Source organism: Pseudophryne corroboree, chromosome 1 (genome assembly GCF_028390025.1).
Source record: "Pseudophryne corroboree isolate aPseCor3 chromosome 1, aPseCor3.hap2, whole genome shotgun sequence".
NCBI lineage: Eukaryota > Metazoa > Chordata > Amphibia > Anura > Myobatrachidae > Pseudophryne > Pseudophryne corroboree.
In genome coordinates this window covers 997,341,206-997,354,325 of record NC_086444.1, presented here as the reverse complement: position 1 = coordinate 997,354,325, position 13,120 = coordinate 997,341,206, and the positions used below count along the sequence as shown (strand labels likewise).

The window sequence follows — 13,120 nt, the reverse complement described above, 5'->3', positions numbered from 1 at the left end:
TAACTCATCCTTGATGCGTTCTGATAAGCCATGCCAGAATGCAGCATACAGGGCCTCGTCGTTCCATGCCAGTTCGGATGCCAGGATTTTAAACTGTATAAGATACTGTCCCACAGTACGTGTTCCCTGGCGTAAACGGAGAATCTCAGATGAAGCAGATGTTATCCGGCCTGGCTCGTCGAAGATGCGCCTGAATGTAGCTACAAAGTCAGTATAGGAGGATAGCAGGGGATCAGACTTCTCCCATAAAGGTGATGCCCAGTCAAGGGCTGAGCCACTGAGAAGGGAGATGATATAGGCAATTTTGGTACGGTCACTGAAGAAATTGCCAGGTAGAAGCTCAAAGTGGATTTCACATTGATTGAGAAATCCCCTGCAGAACCTTGGAGATCCATCAAATTTTGCTGGCGTTGGAAGATGAAGATGTGGACTGGAAATGGGTAAGGTGGGTGGGGTTACAGCTGGTGTCACTGTAGTGGACGCACCGGACGTGCCAGGTCCACGGAGGGTCGTTTGAATCCCATCCAGCCGTGTAGAGAGATCCTGGAGACAGCGGATGATGTGGCCGTGTGCAGCCTCCTGATGTTCAAGTCGGGCTGCCAGTTCTTGCATCGGCCTGGCTGCTTGATCCTGGTCTCCGGCTGGATTCATTAGGTCAGTGCTTACTGTCACAACTGAGGGCCTGAGCTGACGGGAGGCAGCCTCAGTTGTAGGGGCTGAGATGTAACGGAACCTGGGAGGTTGTATCAGACCCCTAGACATGTAAGTAACATGTAGAATAACTGCCCGAAGGCGTGACCACGACAACCAGGATAAAAGTCAATGATGTTTATTATGACAAACTCCGTAACACAGCAGCAGTAAAAGGAAACATAAAAGTCAACAGAGGATAAATACAATTCCTGGGTACTACAGGGTGGCAAGGGCCACAGGCACTGGTAGTGTGAGACAGTTCTTATAATCTTCTAGTTGGAAAGTCCTTACCAGGCCTGACTGTAGCAATGGAGAGAACCCAGGATCGTACCAGCTGATGTTCCAGGAAAGGCTGGGCTGCTGAAGGTAAAACGGCTGCTGTGGATACTGGCTGGAACCAGACTGTTGTTGGTATGGAGTGGATACTGGCTGGAACCAGTTAAATAATAAACGAACTTGAGAGCGATGAAATAATAATGAAGTTTGGAGTTTGAGAGCGGTGGAATAATAATACCGGTGGAGAGTGGTAAACTGCAGAAAAGGACACCGGCCCTTTAAGAGGAAGCTGTACACTGCTGGAAGCTAGGCTGGAAGCAGGTGATTGTTTGAGAGCGGTGAAATAATAATACCGGTGGAGAGTGGTAAACTGCAGAAAGGACACCGGCCCTTTAAGAGAAGCTGTACACTGCTGGAAGCTGGGCTGGAAGCAGGTGATTGTTGTAGCTGGAAACAGGTGAGTCCAGAATGGATCGGAGAGTCAGGCTACACCGCAGATGGAATGCTGGTGCGGGTCTCTATAGCAGAAGTCTGGAGACAGGAGCTGGAACCTGGAAGACAACCACAGGAGAGAGACAAACTGGAACTAGGTTAGACAACCAAAGCACTGACGCCTTCCTTGCTCAGGCACAGCATATTTATACCTGCAGCAAGGAAGGGGTTGGCTAAGCAATTATGCAGATTAACAATACAGACAGCAGATTGGTGGAAATGATCAGATGACAAAATCCAAGATGGCTGCGCCCATGCAGACACTTGGAGGGAAGTTTGGTTTGTAATCCATGTGAGACTTGAAACAGCAATGGCGGCGCCGGCCACAGGAGACAGGAGACGCCAGACTGATGATTGCACATCTAAACCACGCGGGCACAGCGGAGGCCGCGGCTGACGTAATCGCCACTCTGACACTCTGCATGCAGGAACTCAGGGACAGCGGTGGAGGCCGCGGGGAACGCCATTCCAGATGTTACATGGCGCCGCGGTGACCGCGTCTCAGAGTGACAGGAGAGGAGGCAGGAATGTGGACATCAGTGTAACGGATGGGATCCGGTCCTGGAACGCTGAGCCAGCCTCAGGAGGCATCTGAAGGGTAAGTAATGGCGTCCAGATACCCGGATCGTGACACAGTGTATAAATAACAAAATAAAGATCAGCCATCAAGCCATTGGACATGAGAAATGGAAAAATAGCAGGATATATTAAAAACAATGACATACAGAATACCCAGCACGGATAACTTAATCGCTACCCAAAGGTGCATTCGGGTGTACCGAGAGAACCAGATTTATAATGGGGCATAGGTGATAAACCATAAACGAACATATTTAAAAACTCACATCCTTCAGAATATCAAAACAAAAAGCCCCACATTCTCCCCAACCCCATATACCCTAACCTACAAACCAAACAAATACACAAAATAAAATAGACACCCAAATCAAACCTCCCAAGAACCCCCCCCCCCCCCTGTATAACCTAACCCCAACCTAGGCATACCTGGACCCCCATAAGAACCCCATCCCTAACTACGCTACACCTAAATGCCTAACATGCCTCCACCTTCTCCCCCCCCCCCCCCCCCAGCCCCATAATACAGTACAAGTATACCATATAATTGACAGGGGCAGCTAAAATAAATGGCAATAAACTAAGTGGAGCAGGTTGCACCCACAGAATAGTAGAGTAGGATGCAAATATTGAGGTAGCTGAGCTTAAAGACAGAATATAAATATAAATGGCTTTGGAACTAAAACAAGCGACCACAGACTAAATATGGCAAGCTTCTCCAACAAAATAGTAAAAAGTGCACACGTTACATAGTTACATAGTTACATAGTTGTCGAGGTTGAAAAAAGACAAATGTCCATCGAGTTCAACCTGTATTATAAACTTTATATTAATTCAGTGCTGTATCCTTGGATATTTCTTTCAGCTAGGAATTTATCTAATCCATTTTTAAACTTATTGATTGAATCCACCATTACTACCTTCTCTAGCAGAGAATTCTAAATCCTTACTGCTCTTAATGTGAAGAACCCTTTTCTCCATTGTGTATGAAAAATTTTTTCTTCAAACTTTAGGGGTGTCCTATGTTGCATTTTTTTTTTTTAATAAACCAATCGTTTGATAAATCCTTGTATTTTCCCTTTATGTATTTATAAATATTAATAATGTCCACTCTCAATCGCCTCTTTTCCAGTGTAAACAAATCTAACCTTTTGAGTCTTTCCTCATAATTCAGTGCCTCTATCCCCTTAACCAGTTTGGTGACTCGCCTCTGAACCCTTTCGAGTACCAAGATATCTTTTTTTTTTATAGTGAGGTGCCCAGAACTGTACACAATTTTCCAGGTGTGGTCGCAACCACAAATTTATACATTGGCAGGATTACACTCTCATCCCTTGTCTCCATTCCCCGATTTATGCATGCCAACGCCTTATTGGCTTAAGTTGCTGCATTTTGACATTGCGTACTGCTACTAAGATTATTATCGATGAGCACCCCCAAATCTTTTTCAACTACCACTATCCCTACATTTTCCCCATTTAGTTTATATGCTGCCCATTGTTTTTAATCCCAAAGTGCATAACTTTACATTTGTCTATAATGATCCTCATTCTCCATTTATCCGCCCAGCCTTCAAGTCTAGATAAGTCATTCTGCAGAGACTCAACATCTTTGTCTGAATTAGTTACCCTACATATTTTATTATCGTCTGCGAATATTGCCACTGTGCTTTCTAGGCCCACTCCTAGGTCATTAATGAATATGTTAAACAGCAATGGCCCGAGTACTGAACCCTGCTGTATTCCACTGAGCACGGAGGTCCATTCAGAGAATATCCCATTAATCCCCACTCGCTGTTCCCTGTTGTAGAGCCAATTACTCACCCAAGTATAAACAGCGTTTCCTACCCTAAGCTCTCTTTGTTTGAAAATTAGTCTCTTATGTGGGACCTTGTCAAAGGCCTTAGCGAAGTCCAAATAAATACACATCTACTGCTTTACCCTGATCAATATTATCGCTCACTTTCTCGTAGAAGCTTATTAAGTTAGTCTGACATGGCCTGTCCTTCACAAAACCATGCTGATTCTTAGTAATAACCTTGGAGGTATCCAAGTGCTCTAGTATGCTATACCTTAATATACCTTCCAATATTTTCCCCACTATAGATGTCAAACTTACCGGTCTATAGTTGCCGGGATGAGTTTTAATACCCTTTTTAAATATTGTGACTACCTCTGCTTTACGCCAGTCCTTCGGTATCATCCCTGATGCAATTGACTTGCTGAAGATCAAATACAGGGGTCTAGATAGCTCTGCGTTACGTTCCATAAGAACCCTTGGGTGTATTCCATCTGGACCCGGAGATTGCCGTATCTTAATTTTACTTAGTTTCTCCCGGACTACTTCCCCGTTTAACCAATTACTTAGCAACTGGTCATCATTATAGTTTATGTTGTGCTCTACTCTCGTCAACCTGTCCTCTCTAGTGAATACTGATGAAAAGAATTTATTAAATAAATCTGCTTTTCCCTATCATTAAAGACATCCGAGTCGCCCTTTAATGGCCCAATATTCACCTTTTTTAACATTTTAGCATTTATATACTTAAACTTTTTGGGGTTGGTTTTACTCTCCCTTGCGATTTGTTTTTCTGTTTTTTATTTTAGCTGCTCTGATTTCTTTTTTACATTTCTTGTAGAACTGGAATGATTCCACCTTCCCATCAGACTTAAATGCTTTGAAATCATGCCTCTTTTTATCCATTTGTTCCTTTAGCTTCTAATTAAGCCACATTGGTTTGAGTTTACTACTCCTGTTTTTGCTGACCTTGGGAATAAACAGATGAGTGTACTTATTGAGCGCAGTTGTAAAAACAGTAGGTCTGTAAAATTGCTATAAAACCTAAACAGCTTATTCAGTAAGGATTGCAGTTTCTGCTAAAAAGCAGTTGCTGCGATCAAATAGTTGACTCCCCGAAATAGAGAAGAAAAGAGAAAAAAGCTCTCTTTGCAGAAATTGCGAATGCATCGCAATATGCGGGCTGATCGCAAAACCATACACAAGTACCGGAACATCGAAGATTTTTCCTATCTGCGACAGGCAAGGTCATCCACAATTCTTGACACAAGAGGCTGAAAGTGGTCATCGGTGACATCAGAGGCCCTCACTAAAAACACCTGGGCACGCCTGTGTTTTTTCTGACACACTCAGAAAACGTTCTTAGATACTAGGAGCCGGAAAACAGACACAGGCCCTCATTCTGACCTGATCGCACGCAGCAACTTTTTGCTGCCCGTGCGATCAGGTGGACGCCGCCTATGGGGGAGTGGATTTTTGCATAGCAAGGCTGCGATCACTTGGGCAGCCGTGCTATGCAAAAAAGTTTTGTGCAGGATAGGAGTAGGGTCAGACTTGCCTACCTGTTGCGATCACTTCAGCGTGTCAGGTCCCGGAATTTACGTCAGACATCCGCCCTCCAAACGCCTTGACACACCTGCGTTGGACTCACCACTCCCCGAAAATGGTCAGTTGATGCCCGAATCCGCCTTCCTGCTGTCAATATTCTTGCGGTCGCTGCTGCGACCACTTTCTTCGTAGGAAGCATCGCTGCCACAGCGCATGCACAGTTCCGACCCGATCGCACAGCTGCGAAAAAGTGCAGCGTGCGATCGGGTCGGAATGACCCCATAATACTGATGATGTAACACTAAATATAGGGCCATACACCAATTAAAACAGGAGTCTCTGGGAAAGCAAGTATTGCACGCAAAAATGTAGCTATAATAAGCACGAGAATAGCAGAAGAACAAAATTGTAACTACAGGATAAGCACACGATATACTGTAAATGAGAGGGACAACTAATTAAATGGCCATAAACTAAATAGAGCAGGTTTTACTTATAGAATAGTAAAGTATCAAGATAACTGAGTGCAAAGAACAGACATAATATAAATAGAAGTGACTGTGGCATTAAAATAAATGACCACAAACTAAATATGGCAAGCTGCTCCTGTAAAATAGTGAAAAATGCACATACTGTAGGATTAGATACACTGAGCCAGAAAAAGACTGATATCTATGTACAGTAACCGACAATAACACTAAATAAATGGCCTTAAACATTAGAGCAGAAATCTTCTGTAAAATAATTGGTTGTATTTAAATAATTATCTAGAATGAGCACAAGAATAGCAGTATAACATAACTGAAGCTTTGAAACGATGTACAAATAATATGAAATTACGCAGTAGCTAACGAAAATCAGTACGTATGCATAACAGCACAGTAGGGATCTCAGCAGCCAGTGAAATGGTTCCCATTGCCAAGGTGAGCAACCACAGTCCGGAGGATGATTTCACCCTGGAACAAAGTAATTCAGCCAAATGACAGTGTCTAGAGAGTTGGCAGAAGGATAAACTGGGCCATCAGCCATCACACACAGCTTTGTCAAAATAAACCTATAGTAACAAGTAGCAGCTGAAGAAAACCGGATTAGGGACAAAAACCTCCATCCACGGGTTACACCAAGCCACTGTTCCAAATAAATATTAGAGCGGAAAGCCATTCCCTCTCGTGGACTGCCAGCAAACTGGAGGATGTTACGTCGTCATTCTCCCTCTTCATCGGATAAATGACTCTGTGTGACTGCAGATTGAATCTTCACGGGGGTCCATGGAATCACCACTAAAGAAACAGAAGCTGCCAGAGGATCCACATGTGCCATCACCAGCCTTAGTTCACGGTGAATATGCATAAGGTCATCCCTCAGCTCCTCCAGTCTGAGGGATGACCTGGGGGTCGCTATGGGGGTGGTGCTGGGGTACTTTTACCTTCTAGTTACTCCTATCAACTTATACCACCAGAACCATCCCTTACATTCTCTACATTTGAGGTCCATACTATATGCCTCTTTCAACCAGTCCATCTTAGAGTAGCTGTCATTTACAGCCCCCCTGGCATTGCCTCCAAATTCATCGACAATTTTGCTTCCTGGCTTCCTCACTTCCTTTCTTCTGACATTCCCTCCATTATCCTAGGCAATTTTAACATCCCTATTGATATCCCCACACAATCCCCTGCCTCTAAACTCCTTAACCTCACCTCTTCACTTGGTCTCTCGCAGTAGACCTCCTCACTCTCCCATGTGAATGGGAGCTCACTGGATCTGGTCTTCACTCACCGCTGTGATATTTCTGACTTTTCCAACTCCCCATTTCCCCTCTCTGACCACCACCTGCTCTCCTTTAACCTATCTCTCTCTGCTTCCCCATCTCTACCTCCTGAGGCTACCATCACTAAGTGTAACATTGAGGCTATTGACACCACATTCCTTTCCTCCCTATATGACTCACTTCTCTCTCCCATTCTCTCTCTCTTGTGCCCTGAACAAGCTACTTCCATATACAATGCATCCCTTACTTCTGCTCTTGACTCTGTTGCTCCACCAACCACTATTCACCCTCGCAAATTAACGCCTCAACCTTGGCACACCAAATGCACCAGATATCTGCAAAAATGCTCACGTACTGCTGAGCGACACTGGAGGAAATCACGCTCTATGGCAGACTTCCTCCATTTCAAACTTATGCTCTCATCCTTCAGTGCTGCCCTTTCTCTTGCTAAACAGTCATGCTTCAAGAACCTCATCTGCTCCCAGCCTTCCAACCCCCGGCGCCTCTTTGCCACTCTCAACTCACTCCTCTGCCCACCTCCACCTCGTCTCCCTTCCTCACTCTCTGTTCTTAACTTTGCCACTTACTTCACATCCAAAATTGACTCCATATGTCAGGACATCACATCACACCAGACTATCAGCAACCAGCGTCCTCCCATCCCTTACAACCCCTCCCCATCCCTCTCACCAACTCTGACATCTTTCTCCCATGCATTTGGTGAGGAAGTCATGGCCCTCATTCATTCCTGTCCCCTCACCACCTCCCCACTTGACCCTTTCCCCTCCCGCCTCCTCCGCTACCTCTCTCCTTCTGCCTGTTCTCATCTTTCCCACCTTCTCAATCTCTCCCTCTCATCAGGCACTGTCCCCTCAAACACTCTCTCCAACTACCGACCCATCTCTCTCCCCTCTTTTGCCTCCAAACTCCTTGAGCGTATTGTCTACAACCGCCTTACTTCCTTTCTTTCCTCACACTCACTGCTCGACCCATTCCAGTCTGGCTTCCATCCTCTCCACTCCACTGAAACTGCCCTTACAAAAGTATGCAATGACCTCCATGTTGCTAAATCTAAGGGACACTACTCTCTACTTATTCTTCTTGATGTCTCTGCTGTTTTTGACACTGTGGACCACCCTCTCCTATTGCAAATCTTTCACTCCATTGGTCTATGTGATACTGCCCTCTCTTGGCTGTCTTCCTACCTCTCTGACTGTTCATTCTCTGTCTCTTCTCATGACTCCACCTGCCCCTCACTTCCACTAACTGTAGGTGTACCCCAAGGTTCTGTCCTTGGCCCTCTTCTTTTCTCTCTCGATACATCCTCACTAGGTAAGCTCATTAGTTCTTTTGGTTTCCAGTATCATCTCTATGCTGATGACACTCAAATCTATCTTTCCTCTCCAGACCTCTCACCTGCTCCCCTCACTTGCATCTCCAATTGTCTCTATGCTATCTCTGTTTGGATGTCCCAGCGCTTCTTAAACTTAACATGTCTAAGACCGAGCTGATCATCTTCCCTCCCTCCCACATAACCTCACCTCCTACAATCTAATTATCTTTTGATGGCACTACTATCTCCGCTAGCCCCCAAGTGCGCTGTCATGGAGTAATCCTTGACTCCTCCCTCTCCTTCAAACCACACATTCAGCACCTCTCGCAAACCTGACGTTTTCATCTAAAAAATATTTCCAGGATTAGACCCTTTCTGACCCAGGATGCTGCTAAGACTCTTATCCACTCACTGGTCATCTTCAGATTGGACTACTGTAATCTCCTCCTGACTGGCATTCCTGACAAACACCTCTCTCCACTCCAATCTATCCTCAATGCTGCTGCCAGGCTCATTTTCCTCACCAAACACACTATGTCCACCTCTCCTCTCTTACAAGACCTTCACTAGCTCCCCTTCCCTTTCAGAATCCATTTCAAGCTTCTCACACTCACTTACAAAGCCCTCACCCACTCCTCTTCCATCCACTTCGCTCTGCTAATGCACGCAGACTCTCCTGCCTACTGATTACTTCCTCCCACTCCTACCTCCAAGATTTTTCACGTGCTGCTCAATTTCTCTGGAATTCCTTACCTCTCCCCCTCAGACTCTCTGCCGCTCTACAAAACTTCAAACGGGCTCTCAATACCCACTTCTTCACCAAACCCAGCTAAAACTCATCCTAACCCTCTATCCCACTCTCTGTCTACCCCATCTGTGTCACCCCTGTCTGTCTACCTCTCCCTTTAGAATGTAAGCTCTCACGAGTAGGACCCTCTTCCCTCATGTGCGTATACTTTTTCTTACTTTAATAATCTTCAACTGCACCAAATCCAGCAGTCTCCTGCCACCTGATACTTATTACAGTGTCATCTGCTGATGTAGCTATGTTTCTTCACCCTGTACTTGTCCTATATTGTCGTCAACTGTAAGTTGCTGTTTTCCTGTTTTGACGATTTGTTTATGTACTCTGTAATTGGGCGCTGCAGAACCCTTGTGACGCCATATAAATAAAGGATAATAATAATTAGTAATTTGTTGCTCAAAAGAACCCACTGAAGTAAGCACCTACTGTAGTGTAATAGTAAGTGGTGCATAAAGTCTTACTAAAGGGCCCTGAGAGCTGCTGCACCGAATCAGGATAAAAGGACATAGAAGCAAAGTCATCCAGCTCACAAGCTACAGAGTTGTGGTAGAATTCACGCATCATGACAAAGCTGGAGACGGGCCAAAGAAATCCACAGGATACCGTCACCAAAACCTCTGCAGAGCACACTGGCCCCAGCCGCTTTCAGAACCGTCTGCCCGACCACTGAAGAGACGGGTGTGGTATGTTAGGTAGATTAGACTTAGGTCGACAGTGTCTATGTTGACCACTGTTGGTCGACAGTAAGTAGGTCGACATGGTCTCTAGGTCAACAGGGATTCTAGGTCGACATGTACTAGGTCGACATGAACCCCAATTAGTGTACCGTGTCCCCTCGCATGGCAAGCGAAGGCAGGTTACCATTCCCAATTGTAGTCCACGTGGATCGTAAAGTATGAAAAAGTTAAAAAATGAAAGAAAAAGTTAAAAACTCATGTCGACCTTTTGTCCTGTCACCTAGAACATGTTGACCCGGAGTTCCTGTCGACCTATTTACTGTCGACCAATAGTGGTCGACCTAGACAGTGTTGACCTACTTACTGTTGACCTAAAGACCGGATCCCTGAAGAGACGCAGTCACCAGATATAGCAGAAGGCAGGAGTGAAGACAGAGCTGCAGCAGGAGCAACAGTCACACTGACAGCAGAGTCTGCCTCAGGATCCAGTCACAGACTTCACCAGCCAGTAAGTTAGGACTCCTGGCACAGAGGATCCCCAAATTCACCCTGGAGGAGCAGAGGGGGGTACTGAACTCTTGCAGAAATTTTCATCCACAGACCACCAGGGAAACAGGAAATGGAGCAGGATATTAACAGGAGTACTGGCAGGAAGCTGCCCACACCATGCTGTGTCAAGCCACGCACCCAGATAGGTACCATTTTAGCAACAAAAAATGCCCCCCTAAATATCTATAAAAATAGATAAATAGGGGGGGGCGTGGCTTGGCTGCTGAAGGAGACAGCAGCACATCAGGAGAGCTCCGGGGATTTTGGGCTTATAAACCCTCAATTAATCAGTCCCTGCCTGCCCTTTTCCTATTAAAGGGCTTCACCAGCTGTCCTGACCCCTCTGGTGTGCCCTGTAGACGCCGCGGAATCGGGGAGCAACTCGTGGAGCTCCCGCGGGTTGCGGCCTGTAGACGGCCAGCAGACCGGGGCCTCGATTAATCGCCTGGACCGGCGCGCACTTCCAGGGCCGCGGAAACACAGCGCACATCTCTTACCTGCCCTCTGGAGCACCATTCACTACAAGGCCTGCTAAAGGATCGCCCCCTGCTGTCGCCGGCTGTCGCGGGCACCCGGGATTGCTGAGGCCGCCGGAGGCTGACGGGACCGCGGGTGGCTCGGCGGCCATCTTGGACGGAGCTCTCGGCCAGCGCCGGGGACCAGAGGCGCGCTGCAGAGGCCAGGGGGCTGCTACTTACCACATGAGACCTGCTTCTTCAACAGGAGGTGAGTGATCTGCTGTCGCAGTACAGTAGTGCCCCTTCACTGTAGATGCTTGTGGGTCGTGCCTTGACTCACCATTGCTGCTGCTGCCCTCCTCCAAGACTCCCGCCTGCAAACATATAAAGGGCCTCCTTCACCCTTCCCTGTGCCCTCGGTCCCTTTGTGGCTGCACCCCGATCTCTTAACATACGCTCCTAAGCCGGCGACAGTGTGCCGCGGAATCAGGGGAAAGCTTGGTCCGACACTGCGGGTTGCGGCCCTCTCACCTGCACCCCCTCGCCATCTGAACACCTCAAATGCAGCTGAAGCCGCAGGGAGCGAGACATCTGAACTGCTGGAGGACATAACCAACCTTCCTCTATATACCCTCATACTGCTGACCCCGGCGCCCACCGATGCCTGGCTGATGTATATTATGCTATAATGTGACCAAACCGCGCAGAGGGGATACCGTGTTGCAATACCTATTGGGATATGACCTAATATTCTCTTCCACGAGGCACTGTTCTGGATTCTGTTCTCTCTACTCAGACAAATGACAAGGCGGCGCCGCTCTGGCAACTCATCAAAAGCTAAACCCGTAACGTCACGAGCTGTGGCCTTCCGTACTTTATTTGGCACTCCCGTAGCCGACCCCATTCCCTCTACGCCCCTCTCTGAACCCTTGACATCGAATATCATGGAGGATAATGAGGCTCCGGCTTCTTCCCCAAAAAAACGCCAATCTGGATCTGCCAGTAAAGACTCCGCCGACATGGCGGCAGTTCTTATACAACTGCGCTCTCTTCCAACACGCCAAGACATACAGCAAGATTTATCCAATATGGAGAAACGGATTCACGACTCTCTACAAGCAAGTCTCTCCACCATCCAATCTGATCTCCCACAAGTAGCGAATAGAGTGGTTGACTTGGAAGACCACAGGGATGAAACGGACTCTAAGCTCGCTGACCCACGTGACCTTGTATCTCGATACTCCCGTACCACCACAGAAATGAGACGTAGACTAGATGATATAGATAACAGAGGTAGGCGGAATAACCTGAGGGTCAAAGGTCTACCGTAAGATGTTCCCCCTCAGGGCCTGGTTGCGGCGTTATCTACAATATTCAACGACCTTCTTGGTGCCGACCCCAGCTCTCAAATAATGTTTGACAGAGCGCATCGAGCACTCCGATCAAAAGGAGCGCCCACAGAAAGGCCTAGAGATGTCATCTGCCGTCTGCATTATTTCCAGGTGAAAGAGACTATCCTACAGAAATCCAGACAGGCCTCGAACATCGATTTTAACGGTCATCCCATACAGATCTTCCAGGACCTCTCATGGGCAACCCTACAACAGAGGCGTCTTCTCCACCCCCTCACGGAAGCTTTTTGGAAGAAGGATATTAGGTTCCGCTGGGGATATCCTTTAAGTGTCCAAGTGACCCGCGAAGGGACACGCTATGTTCTTGAGGACTATGAAGATGTCCCATCGTTTTGCTCTGCACTGGGACTACCGTTCATATCATTGCCAAATTGGACGGATCCCTTGCAACTTCCCACTACATCACTCCCCCGCAAGGAGCCTTGGAAAAAAGTGAGCAACTCCAGACGTCGTAATCGAGCCGGCAAGACCGAGGAGACCTCTGGCACCTCGTGACTGTACTCGTCACTCTAAACTGTGATATCCTTTTTTCCTCAAAATTTATTATTATAAATTCATGTTTATTCTCCTACTGTTCGTTTAATGTATGGGCTTAAATTGTTTTGGGAATACTTACTGCTCTCTTGATGGTGGAAATTAATTTTATACTCTGCCTGGGAGGTTCCCTGTGAGTAGTATGGAGCTGGGAGATGCTCATCTCCCTCCTGACCATGACATATCCCTATAAACTACCCAT

At 46.7% G+C, this 13,120-nt stretch overlaps 1 protein-coding gene across 1 annotated transcript in view; it reads right to left on the bottom strand.

Moving 5' to 3' along the window:
* PALLD (palladin, cytoskeletal associated protein) overlaps nt 1–13,120 on the bottom strand; it is a 759,036-nt gene that overhangs the window by 592,845 nt on the left and 153,071 nt on the right. The window lies entirely within an intron of this gene.